This window comes from Lissotriton helveticus, chromosome 8 (genome assembly GCF_964261635.1).
Source record: "Lissotriton helveticus chromosome 8, aLisHel1.1, whole genome shotgun sequence".
NCBI classification, from domain to species: Eukaryota; Metazoa; Chordata; class Amphibia; order Caudata; family Salamandridae; genus Lissotriton; species Lissotriton helveticus.
In genome coordinates, this window is record NC_136069.1 from 1,432,901,560 (window position 1) to 1,432,922,736 (window position 21,177).

The following is a 21,177-nucleotide window of genomic DNA, read 5'->3' on the forward strand; positions in this document are numbered from 1 at the left end:
TATGGGAGATTGAGTTTGTGTGGGGGTGGCTGGGAGGTGTGTGACTCTGTGCATAGATGTGTGAGCAGTTCATTCACTAGGTGTATGAGTTCAAGAGTGCATGTGGAAACAGCTACATGGGCGGTTGACTGTGTGCATGAGTGTATTGATGAGTGAATGGATATCTCAATGCTACATGTCATAGTAAGTACATATGTAAAACACAGTACATGTGAGAGTTGGCATATATAAATAAATGTGCATGAGAGCCAGTGAATGTGTGAGTGGCTGTATGGATCATTGTGAACTTGTATCAGGGATTGTATAAGAGAGTAAATATGTGTTAGTATATGTTTGAATAAGTAAGGTGTGTATAACTGTATAGTTGAGGAAATGGAGGTGAGATTGATTCTTTGCATGACTGACTAGGTGTGTGAGTAACTCCATGGATGAGTGACAGTGTGTGAGTGTCTGTATACACTGAGTGTATCTAAGGTTATATTAGAGTCTGAAGAGGTTCATCGTATTAGCACATGAATGATGTCATCAGTGATGTGATTAATGATGTCAAATGAGATGTGATCAGTGATGTCATCAGTGATGTCATTTGAGATGTCATCAGTGATGTCATCAGTGATGTCATTTGAGATGTCATCAGTGATGTCATCAGTGATGTCACTGACCATGTCATGAATGATGTAATATGTGACATCATCAGCAGTGGATTGCGGGTGCGCGAAATATATAGTTAGTGCAACTAACTATATATGGAATTTCATTGGTTTTGTATGATTAAAATATTCACCTAACTATATATGGTCTCAAACCTATGGTTTTTTCATTGAATTTTCAAGGTTTTGTAAATGCAAATACCTAACTATATATGGTCTCAAACCTATGTTTTTTTCTGTGAATTTCAAAGGTTTTTTGAATGCTAATTCCTAACTATATAAGGCCTGAAACCTATGTTTTTTTCAGTGAATTTCAAAGGTTTTTTAAATGCTAATTCCTAACTATATAAGGCCTGAAACCTATGTTTTTTTTAGTGAATTCGCAAGGTTTTTTAAATACTAATTCCTAACTATATAAGGCCTGAAACCTATGTTTTTTTCAGTAAATTTCAAAGGTTTTTTAAATGCTAATTCCTAACTATATAAGGCTTGAAACCTATGTTTTTTTCTTTGAATTTCAAAGGTTTGTTAAATGCTAATTCCATTAGCGGATAACGTTTAAATATATTAATATCCTAGTGGGCCCACCTGAGCAGCCCTAAGAGGTCAGGGTGTTTCTACCCTGCCCCCTTTTTGTGTTCTACACGTTTTTTTTTTTCTGCTTTCTTGTGCCTCAGTCTACTAAGACCCAAGATGGATGCCAACACTTCCTGGTTAGAAGTGTTGACAGCCAATGAGCATGCAGCTTTCTCGGGAAGGCATGCTGATTGGCTGTCACTGTCTGTCACCACTAGCACAAGATAGATGCCAACACCTCCTGGTTAGAAGTGTTGACAGCCAATGACCATGCAGCTTTCTCGGGAAGGCATGCTGATTGGCTGCCACTGTCTGTCAACACTCAAAACCAGGAAGTGTTGGCAGCCATCTTGGGCCTTGTTAGAACCAAGGCACAAGAAAGCAGTGAAACAAAGGTGTGAAACTCGCAAAGGGGCCAGAGTAGAATCACCCTGACCCCCTAGGCCTGCTCAGGGGGTCCCACAAAGACCCTAAAGGCAAAAGAAAAAATCTTTTATTTTTTTTGTAAAAATCGGGGTACGCGTACCCCGCGACTTTAAAAAACTATATATATATATCTTTTTGCCTTCGGGGTCCTTGTGGGACCCCCTGAGCAGGTCTAGGGGGTCAGGGTGCTTCTACCCGGCCCCCTTTTTGAGTTCTACACGTTTGTTTTTCTGCTTTCCTGTGCCTCAGTCTACCGAGGCCCAAGATGGCTGTCAACAGTTTCTGTTTTGGAGTGTTGACAGACATTGGCAGCCAATCAGCATGCAGCTTGTGCACTTGAGGTACGCTTACCGTACGCGTACGTGCGCGTACCGTAAGCGCACCGGTAAGCTCACGGGTAAGCTGCTATAGATATATATATTTATTTTAACCTTAATTTCTCAAAATCCACTGGACCGCATATTTTGAGACCTAGCAAAGGCCCATCGGGCTAACAGTCCCTACAATTTTGCCAAGTTTGGTGGAAATCCATTCAGCCGTTCGGGCTAAAAGTTAGTCCAACCGCCCTATGGAAAATTGCATGGGGAAAACACGTTTTGGGACCCCCCTTTTTTCTCAGCCCCCGCTTGACGAATCCCCCCAAACTTTCAGGACCGGAGAGTAAATGTGCCATTTTCAGGAAAATTTCAGCCAATTCCGTCCATCAACGCCAAAATATATATGGTGTGTTGTAACCTGAATTTGCTGAATAACCTTGACAAATAAAGGTAACTTGGGAAGAATCTCGTTGTGAGTGCGGACTAATTCCCTCTCTGAGGGATTTGTGGCAATATATATATATATATATATATATAATTTCAAATGGCAAAATGAAACCCCTCATTTTGTTCCTTTTCAAATTAAATGTATTAAGTGTTACCACTTTATTCCAATCAAGATGACTTCAGGTGTGCCATACTTTTGTCATAAGTAAGACTGTTAGCGTTCTAGTTGTTCTTTAGAACACTCTGGGACATTCTGTCATTGGGCAATAGTTGGGCTACATCTGGCTGATATTTGGGATACATTTGGGCTCTTTTGTCTCTGGTGGCCATCTTGGGAGACTGCATATCAGAATTGTTTTATGAAATATAAGAGGATTTGAGAAGTCACTCAAAATGTGCCCTAATTTTTCTTTCTTCAGCACTAATCATAATTTCTATGGCAAAATGAACCCCCTCATTTTGTTCCTTTGCAAATTAAATGTTTTAAGTGTTAACACTTTATTCCAATCAAGATGACTTCAGGTGTGCCATACTTTTGTCATAAGTAAGACTGTTAGCGCTCTAGTTGTTCTTTAGAACACTCTGGGACATTCTATCATTGGGCTATAGTTGGGCTACATCTGGCTGATATTTGGGCTACATTTGTTTTTTTTTGTCTCTGGTGGCCATCTTTGGGCTACATTGGACTACATTGGGCTACATTGGGCTACATTTGGGCTCTACCATATATATAGCCCAATGTAGCCCAATATATATTTTTTTCAAAGTTAATTTTCGTAAAAACCACTGGAGCATATATCTTGAGACATAGCAAAGGCACATCGGGGTACCAGTCCCTACAATTTTGCCAAGTTTGGTGGAAATCCATTCAGCCGTTCGGGCTAAAAGTGAGTCCAACCGCCCTATGGAAATTAACATGGGTAAAACACGTTTTGGGACCCCCCTTTTATCTCGGCCCCCGCTTGACGAATCCCCCCAAACTTTCAGGGACGTACGGGAGAGTAAATGTGCCATTTTCAGGAAATTTTCAGCCAATTCCGTCCATCAACGCCAAAGTTATTCAACATAGAATTTTGAAAAATCCCATAGGAAAAAAATCCTAACTATATATACCTACTGGCGACCGCCAGTAGGTAATATTGATGTGCGATGCCTTCAGTGGGGCAACCTTTGGTGTTTTTTGTGTAGCGGCGTGTCCAGCCGCGAAGCCATCCCGCCGCCTAAAACGGCAGATCTACAATGCTCGCAAACTCGAGCTTGAACTGGAATCAAGGGGTCCTGAGCCACGGGATGATATTGGCTGAGACTGCTATGAACCTTCGATAGTGCTTTACCCGTTTGGGATATGACTCAGAGATGCTTAAAATTATTACGGACTTTGCAAATACCCACATGGGGAATTATGGGAATTTGAGTTTGGCATATATTTTTGGAACTACCCTAACCACAATGCCGACGCCCATGGGGGCGGGACTCACAAATTTAAATAAATCATGTGTCCTACAACAGTTTTGTTTTGCCTGTGCTTCTCTGTGGAACAAGCTGCCAGTGATCAAGGGTACGAGGTTACCCGAAAAGCGTATGGCTTAAGGATTTCATCAATTGTAGCAAGGCAGGAGCGTGGTGATCAAGGCTGCCTGTGGCTCGTGTGAGGTATTCCCCTTGATGTGCGATGGCTTCAGTGGGGAAACCTTTGGTGTTTTTTGTGTAGCGGCGTGTCCAGCCGCGAAGCCGTCCTGCAGGCTGAAACGGCGGATCTACAATGCTCGCAAACTCGAGCTTAAACTGGAATCAAGGGGTCCTGAGCCACGGGATGATATTGGCTGAGACTACTATGAACCTTCGCAGTGCTTTACCCATTTGGGATATGACTCAGAGATGTTTGAAATTATTGCGGACTTTGCAAAAACCCACATGGGGAATTATGGGACTTTGAGTTGGCATATATTTTTGGAACTACCCTAACCACAATGCCGACACCCATGGGGGCGGGACTCACAAATTTAAATAAATCATGTGTCCTACAACAGTTTTGTTTTGCCTGTGCTTCTCTGTGGAACAAGCTGCCAGTGATCAAGGTGTCGTAATTTGGCAGCAACTGAGTTACCATTTAGCTCAGCTACACGAACTTTTATTGTTAACTTGACCAAACATGCGGGGCCATTTTGTATTTCCTGGCTTCCATTTCGTATGAACATGCGGCCTCGTGGTCAGCATGCCCGTTTGTCCTTTCTCTGTACCAATGACCATTTACTTTACCCAGCAACAGGCTATTTTTAGCACTGGTCAAGCTCGCGCATGCGTACTCGAACATTCGGATTAACGAGTGGTCACTTCTCAGGAATGTTCTCTGCAACTGACCAGTGGTACTAAACTCCTCCCACATGTTGGCTGTGTTCCAAAAATGCCCTTATATGTACCTAAACTGTGCAAAAGTATACCGCCTACCTTTTTATGACTGTTAAACTTGTATAAAAGAGGTCGCGCACCGATGTTCGGTGTGATACTTCTTGCATTGCCGAAGGGTGCTGAGGGAATGTACCACCACCCCATGGGGTCTTAATAAACTTGTCTTTTGCATTTCCAGTTTCCGTGCCAACTTTTATTCTATGGTGTTCGAGAGTGTTTGCAGAGTATGTAGACCTGACGAAACCCAATACCACAAATTAGCGACCGCGAAGGGACTCATCGGCGACTCGGATGCCCAAAGGAGAGGTCGTGACGAAGGATTGGAAACTCGCCATGGACGCGTACACTGCCACTGAGTGACCCGAGTCTTGGCACCCACGGTGTTTTTTCCTTTCCTTCTGACCCGACCTTCCAGGTGGCGTCGGTCCTCGACTGAGATCCTGATCGGTTGGGTTGTCGTGCAGTGCCCGTTTGGCTGATTCGATTTAAGGAACTTGGCAGTTGGAACCTGGACGTTTGAGAATATTTGGTAAGCTTGTGATTGGTAAGGTAGTCTACTGACACTTACTGTGGCTTTTTGATTTGTTTGAGTTAGCTAACATTTTATACCTATGATTTGAGTTATATGTGGAGTGCACCTCACATAGACAGGCATGTAGAGATATTTCTCTGACTTTGTATTTTTTTGAACGGCACACCGTGTGTAAGACATATTTAAGTGCCATTTTATGTAATATTGCGTTTTCGTGATATTTTGACATGCCTGTTCCCCGCACACTTCGAGGAATGTGCTGTCTTGGAAATGGTACCAATTATCGATTAAATGAATCTCAGCCGGCTCCCCCCGAGGGGACACCTAATCGTGAAATGTATGTAAAATTTGGCCTTCCTCCCATAATGTATAGTACATTATGGCACAAATATACAAAAACTGATCGTGAATTGCAATGGCCTCTACATGGGTCGTTTGATCTGCGAAAGGTTCAATATGTGGAGCAGTGTTTGTTTCAGCGTAGGTCTAGACAGGATATGTTTGATTGTGTGCGTATGTGGGAGAAAGCGGTGCGTGAACGAATGAAGCGTGAACAAGCCTTGGCGGACAAGGAGCAGCGAAAGGCTGCTCGTGATAAAGCTTTACAGCTGCAGGAAAAAGAATTGCAGGAACAGAAAGAGAGAGAGATTCGAGAACGTAATTTACAAGTTAATGGTCAGTTTCCTATTCGACGTCCTCTTTATCCTGTCCTTACTAGTGAATCAGATGATTTCTCATTACTAGATCGTTGCCCGCCTCCGTATGTTCCGCCAATGGCTCCAGATGAGGACTCCGACGAGGATAGTCAGGGAGATCAGCGTACCAGGCTAAGTGCTGATCGAGCCTCAGACTTACGCGTAAACTTAATATAAATTCTATAACTGCTACAGAGATTGATGGTCTTATGTGTAAGTGGTCCGATCGAGAACGATTGTATTTTCTGGATCATTTTGGAGATGAAGTTGTTGAACGATTTAGAAAGTATTCATCTGAGTTGGAACCTAAGGATATATCAGTGTGTCGTGATAATTTACGTAAAGGTACTTTTGTTCTTGCAGATGCGGATGAGCTTTTCCAGCGTTTGGTTAAGCTGCGGGATGAAGCGTCACGACTACGAGCGGCGAAAAAGGCATCAGGTTTGCCTGCGTCTGGATCGACGGAAGTATCGAATGAGTGTCCTATCTTTGAAACAGATAAGAGCGCTGCAGTTCATGTTATGCCTATGCGAGAAGCTGTGCCTTTGTATGTCCATCCTAAAGGGCAAGGCACAGATGATGATAAGAGGTCTAAAGATGCGAAGGGTCATTTTGTGTATAATTGGGTTTATATGCCCTGGAATAGAACAGATGTTATGACACTTAAAAATGCTTTGCCTGATCCCCGAAAAAATCCAGCAGCTTTCTATGAAGGAGTGGAAGGTGCTATTTCTTCATGTGTCATGACATTAGTCGATATTGATCTTTTCTTTGGGTTAATATTGCCCCCTGATATGGGGAGAGCTATTCGTAAGTTTGATGATCGAGCGATTTTAGGTGCAGACTGGAAGGACTTAGCTCAAGCTGATTTGGATAGGGAACCCGCATGTAAGCCGTGTCAATTGATTTTAGATCTCCCGGCGGCTATTTTGACTAAATTAAAAACACTTGTTCCCCCTAAGAAAATTGATTGGATGATATTGGCTACTTGTAAGCAGAAGCCGGATGAATCGGTCTCTGACTTCTTTTCCCGTTTCGAGGAAGCGTTTCATGATTACAGTGGGCAATTATTAACAGAGGACACGGGCAGGCATTTGTTTGTTGATAAGTATGTGGCTAATCTCCTACCGGAGATTGCATGATGATTAAAGACTAGTGAAAGTTCATGGACCACGGCAACCCCTGCTTCTTTATTGACTATGGCTCAGTATTATAACCGACAGGAATTGGAGGCTAAAGAAAGTAGTGATAAGAAAGCGAAGGATTTGAAGACGAAGGTGATGTTGGCTCAGGTTTATGCCACGCAGCCGAGAGGGAATGATAGGGGTAGACGAGGATCGTATGGTACGTCTTCCACCCGTTCCGACATTTCTGAGGATCAGTGTGCATACTGTAAACAGTTTGGACATTGGGCTTCAGATTGTCCGGTGCTTCAAGAACAGCGTAATCAGCATGGTCGAGGAAGTGGAAGGTCACGGAATAGTTATTCAGGATCGAGAGGTGGAGCGAATGATCGTGGTAGGTTTGAAGCTAGGGGTCGTGGTCAGGCTGACTATAATACTTTTGATTGACGGAATCAGTATCAGATAGCTGAGGGAGAGTCTATTGAGTCTCAGGATAATAATTATGCATAGGAGTGCGTAGGATGGGGTGTGGAATCGGTTGAGGTACCAGTTGATCAAAGGGGTCCATATATATCAGCGCATGTTTTGGGTTCTACTGATCAGTTTCTGGTCGATACAGGAGCTACTCGTAGCGCTCTGTCCAAACACTTGGTTCCAAGGGCTCCCCTGTCTGGCGAAACGATTACATCAATAGGGTTCGATGGAACACCTTCTCTTAGCCCATTGTCTCAACCCCTTACATTTCACATTGACAAATTTGCTACCCCATGGCCGTTTTTGCTATCTCCAAACACGCCAGATAATATTATCGGACTTGATATGGTTAAACATTTTCGAGCAACTATACGCTGTGCCCCTGAAGGGGTACGGGTTATTTTGAATGAGAACTACCCTGAGGTTGAGAGAGTGTGCCTCATGCAGGAGGCCGACGCGTTAGCTTCTCTTCCAAGCACTTTATGGGCCACTTCCGATACTGATGTGGGTCAAATGATTATTCCTCCCGTACATATTACTGTAAAGGAGGGAGTGTCTTTGCCCCGCGTACCACAGTATAAGATATGCAGAGAGGGTGAAATCGCTTTGACACATATTGTGAATGACTTGATTGAGGCAGGGGTGGTGGAAGAAGTCCCCATAATGTTTGTAATACCCCAATTCTTCCAGTCCTTAAGAAAGACACAGACACTAAGATCTATCGTTTCATTATTGATTTGAAGGAAATTAATAAGATAGTCGTACCCCAGTACCCGGGGGTGTCTGATATTACCACCTTACTTACTTTGATTCCACCTACCGCCACTACATTTACGGTTATTGACTTGAAGAATGCTTTTTTCTCGATCCCTATTCATCCTGATAGCCGATATTTGTTCGGCTTCACAATAAATAACAAATCATATAGATTTTGTCGGGTTCCTCAAGGCTACACAGAAAGCCCTAGCATTTATAGCCAGGCTTTAAAAAGACAGCTTGATTCTTTTAACTTACAGTCTGGGGTGGCTCTTATTCAATATGTTGACGACATTTTACTTGCAGCAGACATGCAGGAACAATGTGAGGAGAGTACTCTCTCCCTACTTTCTTTCCTTGCCAAGAATAATCACAAGGTCTGGAGGAAGAACTTGCAATATTGTAGACCAAAGGTGACCTACCTCGGTCATCTTTTGTCTAAGGAGGGGCGTGCATTGACATTAGACCGAATTCAAGCGATATTAGATACACCAGTTCCTTGCACTCAGAAAGATGTTCGTGCTTTCATAGGTTTGACGTCCTTTTGTAGACAGTGGATACTAGGATTTTCACACATTATAAAACCTTTGTTAGCGTGGTTGTCCAAAACTACACCAATTCCCCTCGAATGGACAGAAGAATGTCAGAATGCGTTTGAACAATTGAGACAAGCTCTTTGTTCTGCACCAGTGTTAGGTACACCAGATTATGCAAAGATTTTTACACTATATGTCCATGAGAAGGATGGGTGCGCATTGTCAGTCTTAGTGCAGACACACGGAGATAAACAGAGGCCTTGTGCGTACTTCTCAGCAGTACTCGACCCTGTGGCTCGAGGATTGCCTGGATGTTTTCGAGCAGTCGCAGCAACAGCTGTGGCCATACGACAGAGTGAGGGGATAGTTTTGTCACACAAATTGTTGGTGTTAGTTCCCCATGCGGTAGATGCTTTATTGAACAAAACGAAAACACAGCATCTAACTAGTTCTCGTTTAACAGGATACGAGTTAACGCTGTTGGCGCCACATATTACACTGAAGAGGTGCACCACTTTGAACCCTGCTACTTTATTGCCATATCCTGTTGCTGAGACCCAGAAGGAAGAACAACATGATTGTGTTTTTCTGACGGAAGAACAGACAAAGGGTCGTATCGATTTACAGGATACGCCACTTCCAGATGTAGATGGGGAACTGTGGGTTGATGGATCGTGTTTGAAGCTGCCAGATGGTACAACTTCTGCAGCTTATGCGATCATGACACTTAAGACAGTAATAGAAACAGCACGAATACCGCAAAAATCGTCCAAAGCAGCTGATTGATAGCCTTAACGAAAGCATGTGAGTTATGTGTGAATATCTACACTGATAGCCGTTACGCTTTTGGAGTAGTTCATGATTTTGGCCTACTTTGGAAGGAACGAGGGTTCCTGACCTCACATGGAGTGCATATCATACATGGAGAATTAGTACGTGACCTCCTGAATGCACTATTATGTCCAAAGAAAGTAGCGATAATCAAATGTAGTGCACATAAGAAGGTGACAGACAAAATAGGACAAGGAAACGCTTTTGCAGATTGCATAGCGAGAGAGACTGCGATGTTACAGAATGTCTCTCCCATGTATGTGGTGAAATCACAGGCAGAGCAATGGCATGATGCTAGAGAGGAAATATTGGACATACAAAAATCAGCGTCTGAAGCTGAACTTGCAACCTGGGCGACAGAGGGAGTGTTGGATGATGAGGGTTGTTGGCGTAGCAAAGATATGGAGAGATGGAAATTGCCTGCCGCTTATTTGCAAGCAATGGTTCGAATGACACATGGGCTGGCACATGTTGGGGCTCTTGCAATTACTAAATTGCTTACACGAGTTTGGGAGCATCCTGAGATTGCCAGCACGGCCAAGAGAGTGGTTCAGACCTGTCTGATATGCTTACAGCACAATCCTGCAAAAGGGACTTATACTCCTAAAGGAGGGTTTGTTCCACCTACTGCACCATTCGAAGTACTACAAATGGATTACATCCAGCTTGAGCGTTGTAACAACTTGAAGTATGTCTTAGTGGTGGTGTGTGCCTTCAATAAGTGGATAGAGGCCTTCCCCACAAAGGATAATACTGCGTTGACAACAGCTAAGGTGTTACTCAAAGAGTACTTCCCACGCTATGGTGTTTGTAAATTTCTGTGGAATGATAATGGTCCTCATTTTGTTGGGAAAGTAGTGGAGTATGTCTTGAAAGGATTGGGAATTAAACAAAAGTTCCACGCTGTATTTCACCCGCAGTCAGCAGGTCTAGTGGAAAGGTATAATGCGACTCTGAAATTGAAGCTAGCAAAGATCGTGGCATCCACGGCTTTGAAATGGCCGGACGCTTTGCCTTTGGCATTATTGTCTGTTAGATCAGTGCCACATTCCCGGTCTGGCCTCACACCCTATGAAGTGGTGTTTGGAAGGCCTATGAATATCTGGGGAGTTCCAAAGCCTTGCTTAATACATGATGTGCCTTGTATAATGATGAACGATTATTTGGCACGATTAACAAATGATTTACTTTCTATTCATCAACAGGTTCGAGAAGCGCTCCCCGACAATTCCATTGGAGAGGCTCATGATCTCCGTCCTGGGGACCATGTGATGGTCCGCGTGTTCGAGAGAGCCAGCAGTTTGGAGCCGAGGTGGCGTGGCCCTGAACAAATATTGTTGGAAACTCGGACGGCTGTGTGAGTCACGAATAAGAAGCCGTGGGTACATTCCACTTACTGCCGCCGTGTCTCCTCCGGACCGGGTGAATCCTGCGGTGCTGTCTGATTATCGAGACATCTTGGATGCAGAGAAGAGCCCAGCTGCTACGCCTCACGAATCGGAGGGAGCCTTCCCGGACCACACTGTTTCTGGTGGAGTGAAGTACAACCTGCGGCCAAGGAAATAGTTTTTTGTGCGAGACTGGTTGAGTTACCGTTCTGAGGTTTGCGAAAATGGAAGCCGAGAATATCAAGGGGGGGGGGATCAGTTCTGGCCAGTGTAGCGACACCCGTCTTGAATCTCGGAGAAGACACCAGCGGCTACCTCGGATCTTAGCACTCAATTTTTATTTTTTTGTTTATTTTTTGAAACTTTGTTCTTTGAACTATGGCACCTACGACAATGAGGAACAGAAGAATTATTGGTGCAGTGCTTTTTGTTGTGACTATAGTGGTGATAGCAGTAACAGCTTGGACTATGGAATGATTGCTTCCTGCACGAGAATATTTACTGCTTACCACTCCAATCCCATCTGAACATTTCCATTTTACTCTGCCTTATCATGAAGAAAGACATAGACGGACTTATTTAAATAACAGCTTCATTCAGATTCTACATCATACCCATAACATGACAAACACTTCGAACTGTTGGGTATGTGGAATGTTGCCTGGACATCAGAAGAAAGGAGGAACTCCACTTATTCCTCTTCCTTTCTCTCATAATGGTTCTTGCAATGCTTGGTACACTCTTCTTTTCACCCTAAGATGGCCAACAAAAGGTGGACTACTTTTTCAACTCAATAAGATATGCTATAATGATAGAGATGGTTACTAAGGGTGAGCGCAAAATCCGTTCCGCTCGCGGATTTTGCGAATTTTCGGTAAATTCGCGATCCGCGAACTCCCGCGAATTTACAGAGAATTCGCAAATCCGCGAGCGGCGGATCCGGGGGCAAAAGTTTAAGCCTGGCCTGTTGTTTGTAACTATTTTACGATGGCGCCGGCAAGCTGCCAGCGCCATCCTGAAATAGTTACTAAGTTAGCTTCAACAGGAAGCTCTAATAGATAAAATAAAGCAGGTGCTCGAGCACCTGCTTTATTTTATCTATTAGTGCTTCCTGTTGAAGCTAACTTAGTAACTATTTCAGGATGGCGCTGGCAGCTTGCCGGCGCCATCCTAAAATAGTTAAAGGATATGAAGGGCAGGGTTCATTCTGGCATGATGGTCCTGTCACAAAAATTAAACCTCAACAGGAAGCACTTACAGATATCAATAAAGCATGTGCCCTAGTTGAAGCTCAAATTCAGTGACGCATTCATCAGCCCAAAAACAATCGTGAGCATTGTCGAGGCTGGGCAGGTGTGCTTTCTTCCCAAATCTACCGTCAAAAATCAGCTGTGATGCTGGATAGAGGCCTTTGCATCCTTGACTTTCACGAGCGCAATCCCCTGGCTGTTCCTGTGACCAGGAGCTTCTTTCTCTTCATTTGCTGCTCTGATCGGTCTTTATACACACCAGAGGCATGTGTGCTCGCATGGAATCCCCACCCGTTTGGCCCCGCCCACACACTTGCGGTGTGAACCGTCTTCCCGCCATTAACCCACTATGATGGACAGTTGAAGCTCAAATTCAGTGATGCATTCATCAGCCCAAAAACAATTGTGAGCATTGTCGAGGCTGGGCAGGTGTGCTTTCTTCCCAAATCTACCGTCGAAAGTTAGCTGTGATGCTGGATAGAGGCCTTTGCATCCTTGAATTTCACAAGCGCAATCCCCTGGCTGTTCCTGTGACCAGGAGCTTCTTTCTCTTCATTTGCTGCTCTGATCGGTCTCTGACCTTTTATACACACCAGAGGCATGTGTGCTCGCATGGAATCCCCGCCCGTTTGGCCCCGCCCACACACTTGCGGTGTGAACCGTCTTCCCTCCATTTACCCACTATCATGGACAGTTGAAGCTCAAATTCAGTGATGCATTCATCAGCCCAAAAACAATTGTGAGCATTATCGAGGCTGGGCAGGTGTGCTTTCTTCCCAAACCTACCGTCGAAAATCAGCTGTGATGCTGGATTGAGGCCTTTGCATCCTTGACTTTCACGAGCGCAATCCCCTGGCTGTTCCTGTGACCAGGAGCTTCTTTCTCTTCATTTGCTGCTCTGACCGGTCTCTGACCTTTTATACACACCAGAGGCATGTGTGCTCGCATGGAATCCCCGCCCGTTTGGCCCCGCCCACACACTTGCGGTGTGAACCGTCTTCCCGCCATTTACCCACTATGATGGACAGTTGAAGCTCAAATTCAGTGATGCATTCATCAGCCCAAAAACAATCGTGAGCATTGTCGAGGCTGGGCAGGTGTGCTTTCTTCCCAAATCTACCGTCGAAAATCAGCTGTGATGCTGGATAGAGGCCTTTGCATCCTTGACTTTCACGAGCACAAGCGGAGAAAAAAAAATAAAAAATCCGCAAATCCGCAGATCTGCGGATTTTGCGGATCAACAATCCGCAAATCCGCAAAATCCGCGGATCGTGGATCCGTGAAATCCGCCCATGCCTAATGGTTACCCACAGGCAGAAGGAACTAAATTTGAGTGGGAAGAATATCGACCGGACAATGTATCTACGCCTCGTATTTTCACTAATCAACGAATTACAAGTATGTCTACCTTACATGTGATTACTGTAATTGATACCAAAGCTGAATTGTGCGTGCGTAATAAAGGTATAATTCCGGTTGGGAAAAGTGAATGTAATACTACTCTCACATTTGACACACCAAATGGTATTACCTTTGTAGCCTCCCGAAATACTTACTTTATTTGTGGAAATAAAGGATATCATCATCTTCCCATTGGGTGGTTACGAACTTGTTATATATCTTTTGTACTACCCCCTGTATTTATTGCTCCGCCTATGTACCATAATGATTTTATACTATATCATGATTTTATATTAAATAGGGTTAAGAGAACATTAGAAACTGAAAATGGCGACCAAACTGACACCTCCTTACAACAATATGTAGATTTTAATTTAGGCCTGTTTTCCTTTGTTGGTGCTGCTTTGAACAGCAGGAAAATAAGACGGCTAACATGTGTTGTGGAAGCTGTTGCTAATGAAACTGCCTCTGCTTTAGGAAACTTAACTGAGGAACTCCAAATTACCAGAATTGTAACGCTCCAGAACCGTATGGTTCTTGACGTGGTACTAGCTGATCGTGGGGGTGCATGCCGCATTATCGGAAGTAGTTGTTGTGTTTACGTCCCAGATAATTCGCCTTCCGTGTATGATGCCATTTCCAAATTGCATAAAATTGCTGCTGAGATTCACCCCGAAAATGGTACATGGACATTCTCTAATTGGTTCTGGACTTTGCTTAGTACCTAGGGTTGGAAATTACTGACGATTCTATGTATGATTATTGGAATACTCTTTCTCCTTTGTTTATGTATCCAATGTGGCCCTACCTTATGCTCTGTATGTATTACATCCTGTATCCCATCCAAACGAGCTATTGCCAAAAACGAGCAAATGATTAACTCAGAAATGATGAAAATAATGATGATTAATATTGATGACGAGTATCCTGATTACTTCCGTTATGAGGTAGCTTCAGCTAAATGCTAAAAGGGCCGTCTGTCGTAATTTGGCAGCAACTGAGTTAGCATTTAGCTCAGCTACACGAACTTTCATTGTTAACTTGACCAAACGTGCGGGGGGCATTTTGTATTTCCTAGCTTCCATTTTGTATGAACATACGGCCTCGTGGTCAGCATGCCCTTTTGTCCTTTCTCTGTACCAATGACCATTTACTTTACCCAGCAACAGGCTATTTTTAGCACTGGTCAAGCTCGCGCATGCGTACTCGAACATTCGGATTAACAAGTGGTCACTTCTCAGGAATGTTCTCTGCAACTGACCAGTGGTACTAAACTCCTCCCACATGTTGGCTGTGTTCCAAAAATGCCCTTATATGTACCTAAACTGTGCAAAAGTATACCGCCTACCTTTTTATGACTGTTAAACTTGTATAAAAGAGGTCGCGCACCGATGTTCGGTGTGATACTTCTTGCATTGCCGAAGGGTGCTGTAGGAATGTACCACCACCCCATGGGGTCTTAATAAACGTGCCTTTTGCATTTCCCGTTTCCGTGCCAACTCCTATTCCATGGTGTTCGAGAGTTTTTGCAGAGTATGTAGACCTGACGAAACCCAATACCACAAATGGTACGAGGTTACCCGAAACGCGTATGGCTTAAGGATTTCATCAATTGTAGCAAGGCCGGAGCATGGTGATCAAGGCTGTCTGTGGCTCGTGTGAGGTATTCCCCTTCATGTGCGATGGCTTCAGTGGGGCAACCTTTGGTGTTTTTTGTGTAGCGGCGTGTCCAGCCGCGAAGCTGTCCCGCCGCCTGAAACGGCGGATCTACAATGCTTGCAAACTCGAGCTTGAACTGCAATCAAGGGGTCCTGAGCCACGGGATGATATTGGCTGAGACTGCTATGAACCTTCGCAGTGCTTTACCCATTTGGGATATGACTCAGAGATGCTTGAAATTATTACGGACTTTGCAAATACCCACATGGGGAATTATGGGACTTTGAGTTTGGCATATATTTTTGGAACTACCCTAACCACAATACCGACGCCCATGGGGGCGGGACTCACAAATTTAAATAAATCATGTGTCCTACAACAGTTTTGTTTTGCCTGTGCTTCTCTGTGGAACAAGCTGCCAGTGATCAAGGGTACGAGGTTACCCGAAACGCGTATGGCTTAAGGATTTCATCAATTGCAGCAAGGCAGGAGCGTGGTGATCAAGGCTGCCTGTGGCTCGTGTGAGGTATTCCCCTTGATGTGCGATGGCTTCAGTGGGGCAACCTTTGGTGTTTTTTGTGTAGCGGCGTGTCCAGCCGCGAAGCCGTCCCGCCGCCTGAAACGGCGGATCTACAGTGCTCGCAAACTCGAGCTTGAACTGGAATCAAGGGGTCCTGAGCCACGGGATGATATTGGCTGAGACTGCTATGAACCTTCGCAGTGCTTTACCCATTTGGGATATGACTCAGAGATGCTTGAAATTATTACGGACTTTGCAAATACCCACATGGGGAATTATGGGACTTTGAGTTTGGCATATATTTTTGGAACTACCCTAACCACAATGCCGAGGCTCATGGGGGCGGGACTCACAAATTTAAATAAATCATGTGTCCTACAACAGTTTTGTTTTGCCTGTGCTTCTCTGTGGAACAAGCTGCCAGTGATCAAGGGTACGAGGTTACCCGAAACGCGTATGGCTTAAGGATTTCATCAATTGTAGCAAGGCAGGAGCGTGGCGATCAAGGCTGCCTGTGGCTCGTGTGAGGTATTCCCCTTATTGTGCGATGGCTTCAGTGGGGCAACCTTTGGTGTTTTTTGTGTAGCGGCGTGTCCAGCCGCAAAGCCGTCCTGCCGCCTGAAACGGCGGATCTACAATGCTCGCAAACTCGAGCTTGAACTGGAATCAAGGGGTCCTGAGCCACGGGATGATATTGGCTGAGACTGCTATGAACCTTCGCAGTGCTTTACCCATTTGGGATATGACTCAGAGATGCTTGAAATTATTACGGACTTTGCAAATACCCACATGGGGAATTATGGGACTTTGAATTTGGCATATATTTTCGGAACTACCCTAACCACAATGCCGACGCCCATGGGGGCGGGACTCACAAATTTAAATAAATCATGTGTCCTACAACAGTTTTGTTTTGCCTGTGCTTCTCTGTGGAACAAGCTGCCAGTGATCAAGGGTACGAGGTTACCCGAAACGCGTATGGCTTAAGGATTTCATCAATTGTAGCAAGGCAGGAGCGTGGTGATCAAGGCTGCCTGTGGCTCGTTGGAGGTATTCCCCTTGATGTGCGATGGCTTCAGTGGGGCAACCTTTGGTGTTTTTTGAGTAGCGGCGTGTCCAGCCGCGTATCCGTCCCGCCGCCTGAAACGGCGGATCTACAATGCTCGCAAACTCGAGCTTGAACTGGAATCAAGGGGTCCTGAGCCACGGGATGATATTACCTGAGACTGCTATGAACCTTCGCAGTGCTTTACCCATTTGGGATATGACTCAGAGATGCTTGAAATTATTACAGACTTTGCAAATACCCACATGGGGAATTATGGGACTTTGAGTTTGGCATATATTTTTGGAACTACCCTAACCACAATGCCGACGCCCATGGGGGCGGGACTCACAAATTTAAATAAATCATGTGTCCTACAACAGTTTTGTTTTGCCTGTGCTTCTCTGTGGAACAAGCTGCCAGTGATCAAGGGTACGAGGTTACCCGAAACGCGTACGGCTTAAGGATTTCATCAATTGTAGCAAGGCAGGAGCGTGGTGATCAAGGCTGCCTGTGGCTCGTGTGAGGTATTCCCCTTGATGTGCGATGGCTTCAGTGGGGCAACCCTTGGTGTTTTTTGTGTAGCGGCGTGTCCAGCCGCGAAGCCGTCCCACCGCCTGAAACGGCGGATCTACAATGCTCGCAAACTCGAGCTTGAACTGGAATCAAGGGGTCCTGAGCCACGGGATGATATTGGCTGAGACTGCTATGAACCTTCGCAGTGCTTTACCCATTTGGGATATGACTCAGAGATGCTTGAAATTATTACGGACTTTGCAAATACCCACATGGGGAATTATGGGACTTTGAGTTTGGCATATATTTTTGGAACTACCCTAACCACAATGCCGACGCCCATGGGGGCGGGACTCACAAATTTAAATAAATCATGTGTCCTACAACAGTTTTGTTTTGCCTGTGCTTCTCTGTGGAACAAGCTGCCAGTGATCAAGGGTACGAGGTTACCCGAAACGCGTATGGCTTAAGGATTTCATCAATTGTAGCAAGGCAGGAGCGTGGTGATCAAGGCTGCCTGTGGCTCGTGTGAGGTATTCCCCTTGATGTGTGATGGCTTCAGTGGGGCAACCTTTGGTGTTTATATATATATATATATATATATATATATATATATATTTTCATTTTTAAACTTTATTTCGGTTGTTTATGAACCATAAAAGTACAACAAGGAAAAAAAAAATTGAAGCAATAAGCTAATACACAAGTTACATCTCATTTCATATATACAGTCAATAGGTTAACATATAGTTTATGCAGTAACAATTAAAATACTAAAACAATAATTTATGTATGCACAGATTAAAAAAATTTGAAGACAGTGGAAGCCCAAGTTTTCCTGAGACGAGTTATCTAACTACAATCAGGATACCTTGTTGCTACCGAATCATTCTCCGTCTAGTTAACCACATGGAAAACAAAAATTTAGCAATAGCTGTAACTATAAGTGCATTAGTGTCATATTTTAATATTCTAAAAAACTCTAAGTAGTTCCTAACTCCTAGGTTCACACATAGCTGTATAATCCATTTCTTTCTGCTAGCGGAATAAGCAGGACAGAACAAAATCACTTGCATTAGAGACTCATTTGGATCCTCACAACCTGGGCAAGGGCGAGCTGGACCCATTTTCCATTTATCTGTGTGAGAGTGCAGGGGTAGTGTACCGTATCTGAACTGTAGATATAGTTTCTTTGCTAGAACCGGTTCTATAGTGTCTAGTTCCTTCTCAAAGCTATAAACATTCTTGGAATCTAGAAAGCTATCAGTGAGACTAGAGGGCCTGGCTGATCGAAGAGCTTCTTGTAAGTTATGATATTTAATGGTCTCTGCCAGGGTTCGCCTCGAGATGACTTGGCACGCGACCTCCGGATTGGACGAGAGATTTTCCATGCCAATCCTGGACGCCTGCCCCCTTATAAATAATAGCCACTTTATCCTCCATACACCCGGACATGCCATCACAATCTTCAGTTCTTCTCTATAGCACTCAAGCTCCGGGACACTCCACAGTCTACGCCAGTAGAGAAGCGGGCGTGAGGCCATTGCTTCTGCAATCGGCCTCAGGTTTAAGTCCAGCCTCAGTGGAATTAGTGGAGTATTTTTTGGTAGAGAGAGCAACTGTCTAATGAAGTTGTTCTCAGTTATGCTAATCTCACTCGCTGGTCGGTGCCCCCAGAGTTCCGCCCCATAGAGAGTAGAAGATCTGGCTTGAACCTTGTATATTTCCAACGGTGCACTCACTATTTTATGCACACAGGATTTCTGCACTTTAGGGATCCCCCCCGCGGACTGAGAAAGCCCTAGGTTAGCCTTTGACATTTTGGTATCCCAGCCTATTTTATCATTTAATGTCAGACCTAGGTAGGTGAAATTATTTACCCTTTCCAAGGGTCGTCCATCCATTTTCGGGCGAGGGCAATTGGTTGTGCTGGCATTAAACACCATGTACTTTGTTTTGTCTATATTAATCACCAAATTCCTTTTCTTACAGAATTCGGTGAATTGGTCTAACACCCGCTGCATCCCCATTGGTGTTTTTGAGAGCAGCAGGGTGTCGTCCGCAAACATAAGTGCAGGAAATTTACCGCCAGCTAAATTGGGTGCGTCAATATTATTTACACTAGTCAAGTCATCAACAAGGCCATTTAGGAAAAGAGAAAATAGGGTAGGGGCAAGTACGCATCCCTGCCTAACTCCCTTCTCGATTGGAAAAGCTCGTGTCAGCTGGCCAAATTTGCCATATCGTACCTTCGCAAAGGTTCCTTCGTGGAGTCTTTTAAATTGGTAACACAAGTAGGGAGGAATCCCCATTGTGGTTAATATGCTCCACAGTTGATTCCTGTCCACCATATCAAAGGCGGATTTGAGGTCCACAAATGTAAGGTAGAGGCTGCCCCCTTCCAAGACCACATGCTTCCAGTAAAGTACCTGGAGCCGTAGTAATTGTTCGATAGTTGATGTTTTAGCTCTGAACCCCGCTTGCAGGTGGGAAAGGATCTTATTCTCACTAATCCAATCCTGCAAGCGTTGTAAAAGCAGTCTGGCATAGATTTTTTGGGTAACGTCGATAAGGCTAATTGGCCTGTAGTTTGACGGGGCCAGCGGAGAGCCCTTTTTATAGATCGGGATGATTTCGGCCCCCAGCCAGGTACTTGGAACTTGTTGGCCGTCAAGGATAGCGTTAAGTATGACGGTTAAGTAGGGAACCCAGATCTTCGGCTCATCTCTAAAAAGATCACCAGGGATCTTATCCAGCCCTGGGGCCTTATTACATTTCAATGCTTGTACCGCTAGTGTGACTTCCAACAGGGTAAAGGAGGGAGGGTGGCAACCGGAGGCCAATCTCAAGGACGGGCTTGATAAGACTTTGTTTTGGGAAGCAGGACTAGAATAAAGATCACTAAAATAGGCACACCAGGCTTCCTCAGCAATGTTAGGATCGATCTTTGCCTTGCCCTCTGGCTTCCCAGTGTGAACCAAATTCCAAAAGGTTCGGGCATCTTTCGCAGTTAATGCCTGTTTAATAGCAAACCATCTCTCTGTTTCCCATTCAGACTTTGCATTAGAGAGGAGATTCTTATAGGCATTCCTTGCAGTCAAAATGGAGGTTCTATTGCCTAGTTTGAGAGCGGAAACTAGAGTGGTTTTCGCCCTCCTACAAGACTGATTATACCAGGGATTAGTGTCCCTTAACTGTCGTTGGGACTGGTTTGATGGTTTATAAAAGCTACCCGCCAGGGCCGTTATTAGTTCTTTATGAATAACTAAGGTCTTAGCGCCTTTATCATGATTTAGGACGCTCTCGTGCAGTGCTATCAGCCGCTCAAGCTGAGGAGTGACACTTTTATACAATGAGGCCAGATTATCTGGCGAAGCCTTAATAGAGGCCCATCGGATTCTTTTACCACCCTGTATATATATAGCCAGTTGAATCTGAGGGCCCAATATTTCATTATTTACCATCCTAAAATTCACTTCTAAAGACACCACTGAAAAGGAGGGAAGAATTTGCATTAATGGAACAGGACAAGAAATTAGTTCATATATATATGAATGTATTGAAAGAAATCACTAATGCCACGTATAATGCTTGTGAGAGTAGGGCCATATGACCTCAAGGTGCC